The following is a 13,813-nucleotide window of genomic DNA, read 5'->3' on the forward strand; positions in this document are numbered from 1 at the left end:
GGATCAGGTAACTGTGATTCTTGAATTCCTCAAAAGAGCTTTAGATCTTATACTCTGGATAAAGGGAGCTCTATTGAAATCTTCTGTTCCACCAAAGTGGCTCAGTGATTGAGCATCAACCTATGAACCAGGAAATCACAGTTCCATTCCCTGCCTGGGTTGTGGGCTTGATTCCCAGTAGGGGATGAGCAGGAGGCAGCCAATCAATTATTCTCTGTCATCACTGATGTTTCTCTCTCTCCCCCTCTCCATTCCTCTCTTACATCAATAAAAATGTTTTTAATTTTTTTCTGATTGCATTAGTAATATTATTAGATTAACATATTAGAGGCTCATTCTTGCAGCCCTGGGTGGAGTATTAGAAATGAGCAGGGAAACAGAATAAGGAGGATTTAGCTACTATGTACAAACAAGAGAGAATGGGGCCCATGATATTATTTTTAAATACTTCTTTATTGTTAGAACTATTGCATAATTGCCCTCTTTTTCCCCATTCACTCCATGAAGCCCCCCTTACTCCTTGCCTCCATCCCAGGCCTTCAGCACCTATTGTCTGTGTCCATGGGATTACCTCCCAATCTTCCCGCTGAGATTCTGCACTCTGTTCCATGCTTCCATGTCTCTGGATCCACTCCCATCATCAGTTTATTTTGTTACTTAGATTGCATATATGAGTGTGATCATGTGATACTTGTCTTTCTCTGACTGGCTTATTTCACTACCATGACACTCTTCAGGTCCTTCCATGCTGTCTCAAAGGGTAAGAGATTCTTATTTTTTACTGCTGCATAGTATCCCATGGTATAAATGCACCACAGCTTTTTTATCCACTCATCTACTGATGGGCACTTGGGCTGTTTCCAGATCTTAGCTATTGTAAATTGTGCTATGAACATAGCAGTGCAAACATTCTTCTGATTGGTGCTTCAGAGTTCTCAGAATATATTTCTAACACATGGTGTCAAAACAAGCCAGAAGAAAATCATTTGGGGGGAAAAAATGAAAAAGGATCCCCAGTCAAATTTATAGAAAATATCCCTTTATTAACTTTTGGTCGAGAATATGTTTGTATATTTTCAGAAAACAACTCCGAGACCATCCGGATTCCTGTAACAGAGAGGAATAGACAGAAGTGCTCCAGCCATGAAGACAGAAGAGAAACAGTTCAGAGATGGAAGACACTGATGATGCCTCGCCATACCAGCAGATAGAAGCTGCGTGTTACTGAAGGATGCCCAGGACAAAACCAGAGATGGTCAGACCTGCATCACTACCATTTGTCCACCAACCAGATCTGAAATATCATGGTTGACATGTACGCATAAGAAACTCTTTGACATAAAAATTGGGACTCAAAAGAACTGTTGGCCCAGAAAGGAACTCTCTACAGACTGATTCATTTGCCTCTCAGCATAACCATTATGGCTTGTCTCGGTTTCAGTTCTTACAAGGGTATTTCTTGGATCACATGATCTCACACATCTAGGGGAAATAATGAACAACATAAACGGATGAACAAAAACAGACCCAGAGACAGGGAAGCATCAATCAGACTGTCAAACCTAAGAGGGAAAGTAGGGGAGGGTGGGAGTAAGGGGAAGAGATCAACCAAAGGACTTGTGTGCATGCATATGGGCATAGCCAGTGGCCATGGACAACCGGGGGGTGGGGACTTATGTGGGGAGGGGTTTGGGATGGGAATGGGGGGATGAGGACAATTATGTGATATCATAATCAATAAAAAAATTTAAATTAAAAAAAGAATATATTTCTAGAAGTGGGATCACTGGGTCAAATGGCAGTACCATATTTAACTTTTTAAGGAAACTCCATACTGTTTTACATAATGGTTGCACCAGTCTGCATTCCCACCAGCAGTGTATTAGGGTTCCCTTTTTCTCACATCCTTGTCATTTGTTGATTTGTTGATGGTAACCATTCTGACATGTGTGATATGGTACCTCATTGTTGTTTTGATTTGCATCCCTTGAATGATTAGTGACTTTAAGCATATTTTCACATGCCTCTTGGCCTTCTGTATGTCCTCTTTGGAGAAGTGTCTATTTAGGTCCCTTGCCATTTTTTAATTGGATTGTTTGTCTTCCTTTTTTTAAGTCATAAGAGTTCCTTATATATTTTGGATATTAACCTTTTATCACACATATCATTGCCAAATATATTCTCCTGTACAATGGGCTCTCTTTCTGTTTTGTGGATGGTTGTTGTTTGTTTATTTGTTTGTTTGTTTCTGTGCAGAAGCTTTTTATTTTTTGCTAGGATATTTATGGTTTCACGACTTACATTTTGGTCTTTTATCTATTTGGAGTTTACTCTTGTGTATGGTGTAAGTTGGTGGTCTAATTTCATTTTTCTGATTTTGTCCAGTTTTTCCAACACCATTTTTATTGAAGAGACTCTCTTGACTCCATTGTATACTCTTGCCTCCTTTGTCAAATATTAATTGAGCATAATGGCTTAGGTTGATGTTTAGATTCTCTGTTCTGTTCCATTGATCTATATGCCTGTTCCTGTGCCAATACCAGGCTGTTTTGACTATGGTGGCTTTGTATTATAACTTGAATTCTGATATTGTGATTCCTCCAACTTTGTTTTTCTTTCTCAAATTGCTGCAGATATTGGGGGTCTTTTTTGATTCCTTATAAATTTTGGACTATTTGTACTAGCTCTGTGAAATATGCTGTTGGTAGATTAATAAAGATAAATCAAATCTGTAGGTTGTCTTGGGTAATATGGACATTTTAATGATGCTGATTCTACCAATCCATGAACCTTGTATATTCTTCCACTTATTTATATCTTATTCTGTCACTTTTTTCAACATCCTGTAGTTTTCTGAGTATACAGGTCTTTTGCCTCCTTGGTTAAGTTTATTCCTAAGAATCTTAATTTTTTTATGATAAATGATAATGATAAATGGGATAATGATAATGATAAATGGGATTGGTTATTTAGTTCCTTTTTCAATGAATTTATTATTGGTGTATAAAAAAGCCATCAATTTTGGGCTGTTGGTTTTGTATCCTGCTATATTGTCAAATCCATTTATTAAATCTAGGAGTTTTTTGGTGCAATCTTTATGGTTTTCTATGTACAATATCGTGCCATCTGCAAATATTGACAGTTTTACTTTCTCCTTTAAATTTAGGTGCCTTTTATTTCTTTTTGTTGTTGATCACTATAGCTAGGACTTCCAATACTATGGTGAATAAGGTGGTGAAAGTGAACATCCCTATCTTGTTCCTGTTCCTAGGGGAAATGCTTTTAGTTTTTGCCCATTGAGTATGTCAGCTGAAGGTTTGTCATATATGGCCTTTATTATGTTAAGATATGCTTCCCATATTTTCTCCTTGCTGAGTGTTTTATCTAAAATTTGAACTTGAGCCCCACTAACTAGCCTCCTCCTCCCTCATGTAAGCCTGCCAAACACAAAATGCTACTAATACCCACTGTTGTGGCACACTGTTTACACATGGTAAGCTACTAATAAATAACTGCTGTTATTTTCATTGTTGATCAACCTTGAAGAGAACAATAAATGGGAAAACAATATGAGCCTCTGAGACATTTCTGTAAGAGGAACCAGAGCTCCTTCATTGTGACAATGAGGACAATAAGGACATGGACATCACAAGACATGGCAGTGAGAGATCTGTCCTCCTCTGATTCCTAAATGGATAGTTTTACAACTTCTATGTCAAATGTTCACATATTGCCTTTAATACTATGTTAACTTAAAAATTACATTAACCTTTAATATAATCTTTATTGTGTTTAATATTGTATCAAATTATGTTTAACTTTTACTTGAATCTCTTACTATTAGGCAACTTTCCAGGTCTGTGCCTTATGTTGTGTGTATCTCATTCCCCCAGCACCTAACACACTGCAGTACACAGACTAGGGGACTGTAAATGTTGATTTAAAGCTTAATCTTTTGCCAATTTAGACATTTACAACATGTAATTTAGACATTTAGACATTTGCAACATGCAATAAATCACATCCATGTGGAGTAATCTGATTTCATGATGAGCAGTAAAAATTACTTTAAGCCCATGAATGCACCTTGCTGGCTGGCTGCCAGGGTCTACATTTCCATTCAATTCTATGGTTCTCCACACATCATTAAAGATACAACAATAACTGTGAAATAACCAAAAACCTTTCTTTTCTCCAAAACATCTGTCAAAAGGAATTATATTTCTGACTACTTTGATAAATGAAGAAAAATGGTAGAACTCTAATTAAATGGTAATTTATACATTGAAAATTAGTATTACATAAAGAAGGTATGATAACATTGAAAATAGTTTTATTGTTTTGTTATGATAACATTGAAAGGAGCTTCTTTGTTTTGTTATGTTCTGGGCAATTGGGAAATTAGTAGATAAGAACAAAAATGACTCATGAAACAGAATGTCCTGGTCTGTGCCAAAATTAAACATGAAGTGAGAAGTAAATATTAAGAGCCTGAAAGATGTCACTCAATATATTCAGTTATTTCCCTGCAATTGGGGAGGAGGAAAATTTATATAATAGACATTCACAATTTGAGGGTTTACAGCACCTTGGGGCCTAGCCATCGTGAATATATAATGTGCATTACTTACAAAAAATAGAAATATCTGTAACCTCTGGGATGGTCCAGGTCTTGCAGCTTCTCCCACAGGCTGAGAAGAAGGAAGGTAGGGAAGAGCTACAAGGCTTGTAGGACAACAACTCATGATGCTGACACTTTCCCCTACCCCTTGTCCAATCTTCTACATACACTGGGGGATGAGAGGAACAGTTATTGTGGGGTCAGACATTAGTAATCTTTGGGAGGAAGAGGCCTCTGGCCCCTATTGGCAATAGCGTCCTCAGGTCTCCTTGTTACATTTTAAGAACTAAAAAAAAAAATTGTTAATTAAATGTTCTACTTAAAACTCCTTTGTGTATTTATTATAAGTAGAAATAAATACTTTAAACATTTAGCCAGTATATAAAACTTTCTAAATTGTGCTTGTTTCTACTCTTATATCTTTCCTATTTTAAACTAAATTTCCATTTTAAATTTTTGTTTAGCAAGCAGTATTTTACTATGCTTTCCTGCAAGTCCAAATCTTACACAAATGACTCCCACATCTACTCACCTCTCTTTCATGTCATCCCAAAAGTTCCAGGACACCCTGAAGCCTGTTCTTACTAACTGAAAGTGATCCCCTCTAAACATCTCCCTTGGTTACACATAAAAGTTTACTCTTCATCTGTGAAAATGTACTTGAAAAACTAACAGCTGGAGGTGCCTAATAATTACCTGAGACATTTTTTCACAGGTGTATTTTCTATTTCCCAATACAAATTATCACAAAATTAGTGTCTAGAAAGAGCACCCATTAATTATCCCACAGTTTCTGTAGGTCAAAAGCTTGGGCAGGGCTAGACTGGTTTCTCTCGAGATCTCTCAAGGTTGCATTCAAGGTGTCGCCGGGCTTCTGTCCTGGAGCTTGGGGTTCTCTTCTAAGTTCACGTTGCTGTTGCCTAAGCTCAGTTCTCTGTGGTTGGAGGACTAAGGATCCTGTTCTCTTGCCAGGAGCAATCTCAGTGTGGCTCACTCCATAGCCCCTCACACATCCAATCTCCTGAATTCCAATCCCCCTCCAGTTTATATAATGTAACACAGTTATGGAATTGACCAAGCCATCACCATTTGTCATATGACATAAGCTATCATAATCTAATCAAGGGTCTGACTATCCCATGCCCATTATATTCAAAAGTTCCATCTCCACTTAAGTGTAGGGGATCATACTAAGCATGTACACCAGGGGAATCTTAGAAGTGGCCTGAGAATTCTGTCTACCACATAACAATAGCATTCAGAACTGAAAACCCTCAATTCCAAACACTTACAAGTTATTAAAGAATGTTATTGAGTACAATTATCATGTCTCTCATCAAGGCTTTCACACATATTAGATAAAGGTGTTGCAGAAAATCAGAAAAAATTAAACAACTCTTAGAGAGCTTGGAATTACACTTTATTCACTGGTGTGTATAGAGAAAAATGAATTCAAATTCTAAGTAGAGCTACAAGCAGAACTTCCCTTGTTATTAAAGAGCCAGCCCTATGTGTGCTTAGTGGTTATCTAGCTGGTGGCCTTGAAAACAACGCAGTTCTATCCAATTGAAAAAGACACCTGGCATGGCATTGAGAGTATGGGCATATCTAGTGTTTGGCTTACAAGGCCAGACAACTAAGTTTATCTTCCTCATTAGTCAAGCAGGCTAGAAAGCAAAGGTTTGGCTTTTTTTGGGGGTGGGGGGGTGTTGTTTGTTTGTTTGTTTTTTGTTTTTTGTTTTGTTTTCTTTTGTTTTGTTTTTTCTGAATAAAAGGCTGTCTAAAAAATAGCAGAGAATTTCAAGCAGTAGTTTTACAAAATAGGGGTTAGCCTTCTCAAAGGAACTTTTTTATGGGGCAAATTGATTGAATAGGCCAAGGTTGCAGGTTTAATCCCCAGTCAGGACACAAACAAGAAACAACCAATGAGTGCATAAGCAAGTGGAATAACAAAGTGATATTTCTGTCTCCCCATTCCTTTCTTTCTCTAAAATAATAATAATAGTAATAATAATAATAATAATAATAATAAATAAATAAATAAATAAATAAATAAAATTATCATAGCAAAAATGAAATCAAACAGAAATATAAGAGATTTTAAGAAATTACCCCGCAGCCCTAGCCAGTTTGTCTCAGTAGATAGTCAGCCTGCCAACTAGGGGTTCCAGGTTCAATTCCAGTCAATAGCACATGCTGGGGTTACAGACTAGGAGGGGACGTGCAGGAGGCAACTGATCAATGATTCTCTCTCATCATTGATATTTCTATCTCTCCCTCTTTGAAATCAATAAAAATATATTTTTTTAAAAACGTATCCCCCATTGCACCTTGTCTTGGAGAGCTACCTGTTGAACTTCCCCAAAATTGATAAATTAATTCAAGAGAAAGACATTGGATCTGGGAAGCAGATGCTCTCACCCTGGAGAAAGTGAAGGGATTTTCAGGACTAGGAGGGGAAAGCTCCAGGAAGTGGATCTGCTCAGGCACTGAGCATCCCTAGCACATGCTGGAGTAAGCCAAGGACTTCATTAGGGAATGTGTCTGGGTCCCAGCACTGTTTCGGCTGTTGTTTGAAAAGGTGCTGCAATCAACCTAGATGGAAGTAAAGCTGACTTGTTCTGTGAAAATGTGCTACAAAAATCAAAAGTGGCTTTAGTGATGGGAAAGACATGGATGAGAAATATGAAACTCTAAAAGGGGATGACAGTGAACCTACCACAGAGTTAGGATGAGGATTAAAAGTAAAAGACTCAGAACAGCACCTGGAGGATTAAGGGTGTGACAAAGACATTAGCCTTATTATTATTGCTAAGCAGGTTATTAAACTCTGGAGTTAGGCCTCATGGAATACTGGCCCTACCACTAGAAGTTTCACCTTGGGAAATTTAAATAAACTCTATGACTCTCAGTGTCCTCCTCTAGCCTGGGGGTGGAGTGAGATAATTAAATGTTTGATCAAATCCAGCAGGCTAATTTTGTATGGCTCTTGAATAATATTATAAATATGCCAAATGGCCCTTGGCAGGAAAAAGGATCCCCACCCCTGCTAGATGTTCATGACAATGATACCATCTCATTCTTTCATTTACGGACTGAATTCAATGGGACAATGTATGCAAACTTATCACTCCATAAATATTGATTGTAATTTGTATTTCTGATGGGAAATAACAGTGTTATAAATTTTGAGAAGGACTATCTCCAAGCATTAAAGTACCATTTTTGGTTTTTAAGACATTTTAATATCCTTACAATAATAGGATTTGTACTACTTTGTATTTTTTAAAGTAGTATGAACTTTTGGTGTGTCTACATCATCTCAGTTAATCACATCAACAAAATGATTCAAAATAAGTCACCAAAACTCTTGTGGGACATTCAGAGTGTTTGTACTCTGGCTCTCACAGAGAAGACTGGGGTGAACATCTTTGTGATGTTGGCGTTTGGCTTCTCTTAGGTTATTTTTCAAGACCCTCAGGAGACACGCAAACAAAATTCCCTCTTAGTACTCTTCATGGCAAGGTTCCCAGCTCATTGGAGAGCATCATTGGTGAGCATTTCAGCTCCTTCAACAACTTGGCTTTAGTATTAAAATAAAAGTAAAATGCTAATTGTATTATAACTAATACTACTTAATATGGATATTTTCCAAATTGCTCTAGAAATTTAAATTTATGGCCCTAAGTGCTATGTCTTAGTACTAAATTCCCTCCCCAACTCTTCATTTTGAACCTCATCCCCCAGCATGCTTTAATGTTTGCAGACTACTTGTGCATGTATGTAAAAATTACATTTATTTTTCTTTCCAGATAATTTAAAAATTAAATTCACCTCAGCATTTAGGGGAAGTCATTTAACCCCCAAAAATGAAGGATTTGGACTGAGGGTGATTTTTGCCAGTTACAATATTCTTATCGGTTCTGAGGCCTCCAGGCAGAAAGGCAACAGTTGGGTGTCCTAGAGATGTTGGTATTTCCCTCCTTAGCTTTGGAGTCAAATGCCAGCACTGCTTTTAACTTTTATGTGCTTTTAACTTTTGATTGTGGCGTTGCTTCTGGGAGCATCCGATGACCCTGGTACCTTTTTCTGGTTGGGGCTCTCTACCCGTCCTCCTCAGGACAGGGGACAGCTCCTCTCTCAGTGCCCCTTCTTCTTATGGAGGGGACAAGGTGTCTTCATCGGTTGGGGCCATTGCTCTGCGGCCCCTTCAGGACATGCTGGGCCCTTACAGGAGTAACATACTCCCTCTCCTGAAAACCTCGGGGGGGGCGGGGGGGGGGCTGGGGGGAGGGGCGACCAGTGGGCCATCCCTGAGGTGACAATGCCAACCATAAGGCAGCTGCCAAAAAAATTGACAAGCTTTTATTCTTTGTTTTCCTCACCTTGATCTTGAATGTCGAAGGCAGAGAAAGCCACATCTACCAATTCCTTTAGTGGGGTTTGGGGGCGTAGCGCTAGTCTCTGCAATTTCTTCCGAAGATCAAGGGCAGATTGGTTAACAAAGGGGACCGCTGGCACTGTTCCTCCTCCCGCCCAATCCCATCCACGCTGGGACACTTGTGAGCGGCTCTGTTAGAGGATGGGAAGGAGAGCGTTCTCCTCTGGGAGCTCAGTAACTGCTCTTTCTTTGTGCTAACTGACAGCCTTGATTCTCCCTTCTAGAAGGCAGAAACCCATGTGGTCTCCGCAGGCAAGTCCTACTGCCCTGGTGTAAGACCAACTGGGATCAGTCTGGGGACTGCGGTCATTCCTGTGGGGAACCTGTTTGGCTGGGCTGAATGTAAAATATCTGCATATTTCTGAGCAGCCCCCAAGATCTAGAGCTTTTCCTCAAGTTGGCAGCATTGGGAGAGAAGGACGGTGAAATCCTTCCAGATCAATTCATAGGTTTTGTTACTGGGAAACCCCTGGTTGGGCTCGGGCCTCCTGTTGCTGTGTCCAATAACGAAGTCAGGGTTGAATAATATAAGGCGTTTATTGAGGTTTGCCAACCAAGAAGACAGGGTGCTTACACACATTCAAATCCTGACTTACAGCAGGGTGCAGGGGACAGGATTATGAAGGGGAGTGGGCTGGGGAATGGAATGTGGCTGCATGTAACCCTAGAGGTCCCCAGAAGTCATCAGGCGATGAGATGATGATGTTTTGACTCCTGGTGGGTTGCTCTGACCATGCTTATCAATTCTGCTTGCTGGATTCACAACCCAGTCACCTCCTCAATAGCTTCACCCAGGTCTTGAAAAGGAAACTTAAGAGAAACTTAACCCCCTCTTCACATATAAGACACTTAAACTCTATGTATGCTAATAAAAGGGTAATATGCTAATTAGACTGGATGTCTTCCTGATGTCCTTCTGGACAAAGCCATGGTGGTGGGGGCCAAAGCAGAGGCAGTTAGGGGACAATCAGGCCAGCAGGGGAGCAGTTAAGGGACAACCAGCCTGGCAGAGGGTAAATTAGGGGGTGACCAGGCTAGCAGGTGGTAAGTTAGGGGGAAACCAGGCTAGCAGGGGGGGAATTAAGGGGTGACCAGGCTGGCAGGGAGGCAGTTAGAGGGTAGCCAGCCTAGCAAGCAGAGGTGGTTAGGGGTGATCAGGCAGGCAGGTGAGCGGTTGGGAGCCAGTGGTCCAAGATTGTGAGAGGGTGCAGGCTGGGCTGAGAGACACCCTACCCCCATAAACAAATTTTTTACCCCAGACCTCTAGTCCTATATAATAGAAGCCTAAGGTGCTAAGTGTCCAGTTAACTAGTTAGCCATTCAACCAATCAAAGTGTAATATGCTAGAGATGGGCCAGACAGGCCCTGAAGCCCTCCCTCAGTCCCTCCCTGGCTGGCCAACCTCCTGTGTCCCTCTCTGACCATGATCATGCACTGGTGAGGGTCCCTCAGCCTGGCCTTCACCTTCTAGCAATTCAGGACATTGCAGGGGATGTTGGAGAGCCGGTTTGGGTCTGATTCTGCAGACCAGGTCAAGGGACCCCACTGGTACATGAATTTGTGCACCAGGCCTCTAGTGTATATATAAGAAACGTAACCCCCTATTTACATAAATATATTTGTTCTAAGATTTAAAATAATATGATTATTTTCCAGATTAATTCAGGTCTTCTATCTATCAGATTATAAATCCCCCCCTTATCGGTTTGAGTTATAGTCTAAAATTCCTCTATGAAACTTGTAGGATCCTCTTAGAATCAACCTAGCCCTGCCTTGCAATCTCTTAAATCTAACAAAGAGAAGGGTGTGTGGATTCAGGTGATGTCCCGCCCCTCCTATTGGAGGTAGAGAAGGTTTCGTTCCAGATAGTCATCAGGTATCTGGATAATCCAAGAGATGTGGGGGTGAATGATCAAGTACAGATGCTTGTATCAGAATCTCTTCAGGGGTCTTCAAACTACGGCCCGCGGGCCACATGCGGCCCGCAGAGGAGTCTGATCTGGCCCGCCAGGTTTTTTGGGCAGTGAGCGCAGCCGAGGTGTTACAGTAGGAATTAGTAGTTCATATAGTCCGGCCCTCCAGCTCTCTGAGGGACCGTGATCTGGCCCCCACATTAAAAAGTTTGAGGACCCCTGCTAGACCTTCAGTTACGGAGATCATTGTGGAGGCAACCTTATCCATTGTTTTTGAGGACAGAAAGTTCCTTCCTGTAAAAGAGGGTGGTATTTGGGTAGCTGAGGAAAAACATGAGTGTTCCCAATTTCCCAAGCTTCGCAGCTGTATCAGAACAAACTCCAGCTGGGTAGCTTCGATAGCTAGTGTGAAGAAATGTCTGTGCAGAGTCACCAGTTTTTGTTGGGAGACAATGCAGATAAGTGAGGCACACGGACCAGTAAGAATTCTGCCAAAGCTGCTCAGCCCCAAACCCCTAGAAGGGCTCTGTGTCCTGGGCCCCAAGAAACGGCAGAGGCAGCCTGTTTAAGCCCTAGCCAGAAGGAGCAGGCAGCAGCCAGTGCAGGGACAGACAAAGGGAGTCCTGGGCCAGAGGGGACAGGCTGGGCCAAGGAGGGCAGCCCTTCATCTCCAGGCACCAGAGGGAGCTGCTGGGAGGGGCTCATACAGCAAATAGAATCATGTGATATAAAGCACACCCCTGACCTGGCAGCCTGTAAAACAGATCAGTAATGTTGTCCCCCACCCAAGGGGCAAATGACACTAAAATACCACTCAGATGGGCAGCAGAGGCTAAGCAAGGAGTGTGAGATGCCATTAGAAAGACAATAGAGCATCCCAGTGTCTTCCACTAATCCTAACCAGAAACTGCCTCAGGTTGGGGCTCTGTCTTTGATCACAAACTAGTGTTTCTTGGTAGTTTAATTTGTCTTTTTTTTTTTCTTTATTAAAGTATTACATGTGTGTCCTTATCCCCCGATTGCCTCCCCCCCACCCCAAATCACCTGCTGGAAAACAAATCAGTTTCACTAAAAAAGAGATGTTGACAGGAAGCCAGGAAGGCTGGTCAACAACCTTAATTGCTCTAACCTTTAGTTGAGATATTGTTAGCTGAAGCAGAATCTACCTTGTTTGTCCCTTGAAAGTTTCTGTTATTTCCTGCTTAATGGCTACATGTAAATTTCTGTTTATGTTGCCTAAGATGTTTTCCCCAAGCCTCAATAAAAGGGGATGGCAGGGCCGAACAGGTACCGTGTTTCCCCGAAAATAAGACATCCTCCGAAAATAAGACCTATTTACAGATTTCCTTCTGAGTGAAATAGAAGGCATCCCCCTGAAAATAAGCCCCCCCCAACCTCCCCCCCCCCCCCCCCCCGGCTAAACATGAGAGATTTGGTCCACTGATTCTGAAAGAAATGGAGTCACAAGAAATTCACCAGGAAATTCAGGAATTGGATTGTTATGATGATGTTCCAGAAGATGATGACATGATTGTCATTGAATAAATGAGTAAATTTCCTTTAATTTCATTTAACAATAAATGTGTACCGTATTCTTCTTCATGGAAAAATAAGACATCCCCTGAAAATAAGTCCTAGCGCATCTTTGGGAGCAAAAATTAATATAAGACACTGTCTTATTTTCGGGGAAACAGGGTAGTAGTTCTTCCACTAGAGTTGGACTACCACCTGGCCCCCCATATCACCAAATTGAATTTCTTCAAGTCTCTTTTCATTTGTGTGTGGCCCTTCTCCAGAACCTGAACCCTGAATTGGAACTCTTTCTACGCGGGCAGTAAAAAAGAGTCCTATAATCACCCTCCTGGTGTCTGTGTCCATTGGTTAGGCTTATATGCATGCATACAAGTCCTTTGGTTGATCTTGTCCCCTTACCCCCTCCCTCGCCCTCCTTCCCTCTGAGGTTTGATGGTCTGATGGATGCTTCTCTGACTCTGGATCTGTTTTTGTTCATCAGTTTATGTTGTTCATTATATTCCATAAATGAGTGAGATCATGTGATATTTATCTTTCTCTAACTGGCTTATTTCGTTTAGCATAATGATCTCCAGTTTCATCCATGCTATCGCAAATGGTAAGAATTCCTTCTTTTTATAGCAGCATAGTATTCCATTGTTTAGATATGCCACAGGTTATTTCTGATGGGCACTTAGGCTGTTTCCAAATCTTAGCTACGGAAAATTGTAGTGCTATGAACATAGGGGTGCATGTATCCTTTCTGATTGGCATTTCTAGTTTCTTCATATATAAATCTAGAAGTGGGATCACTGGGTCAAATGGGAGTTTCATTTTTAATTTTTTGAGGAATCTCCATACTGTTCCTGCACCAGTCTGCATTCCCACCAGCAGTGCACGAAGGGTCCTTTTTCTCCACATCCTCTCCAACATTTGTCATTTATTGATTTGTTGATGATAGTCATTCTGACAGGTGTGAGGTGGTACCTCATTATTGTTTTGATTTGCATCTCTCAGACAATTAGTTACTTGGAGCATATTTTCATATGTCTCTTGGCCTTCCTTATGTCCTCTTTTGAAAAGTGTCTATTTAGGTCTGTTTTCCATTTTTTGATTGGGTTGTTTATCTTCCTTTGGTTAAGTTGTATGAGTTCCCTTTAAATGTTGGAGATTAGCCGAGACCGGTTTGGCTCAATGGATAGAGCGTCAGCTTGGGGACTGAAAGGTCCCAGGTTCGATTCCGGTCAAGGGCATGTACCTTGGTTGTGGGCATATCCCCAGTAGAGGGTGTGCAAGAGGCAGCTGATGGATGACTCTCTCTCATTG

Source organism: Pipistrellus hanaki, assembly GCF_964339955.1.
Source record: "Pipistrellus hanaki genome assembly, chromosome: 1".
Lineage (NCBI taxonomy): Eukaryota > Metazoa > Chordata > Mammalia > Chiroptera > Vespertilionidae > Pipistrellus > Pipistrellus hanaki.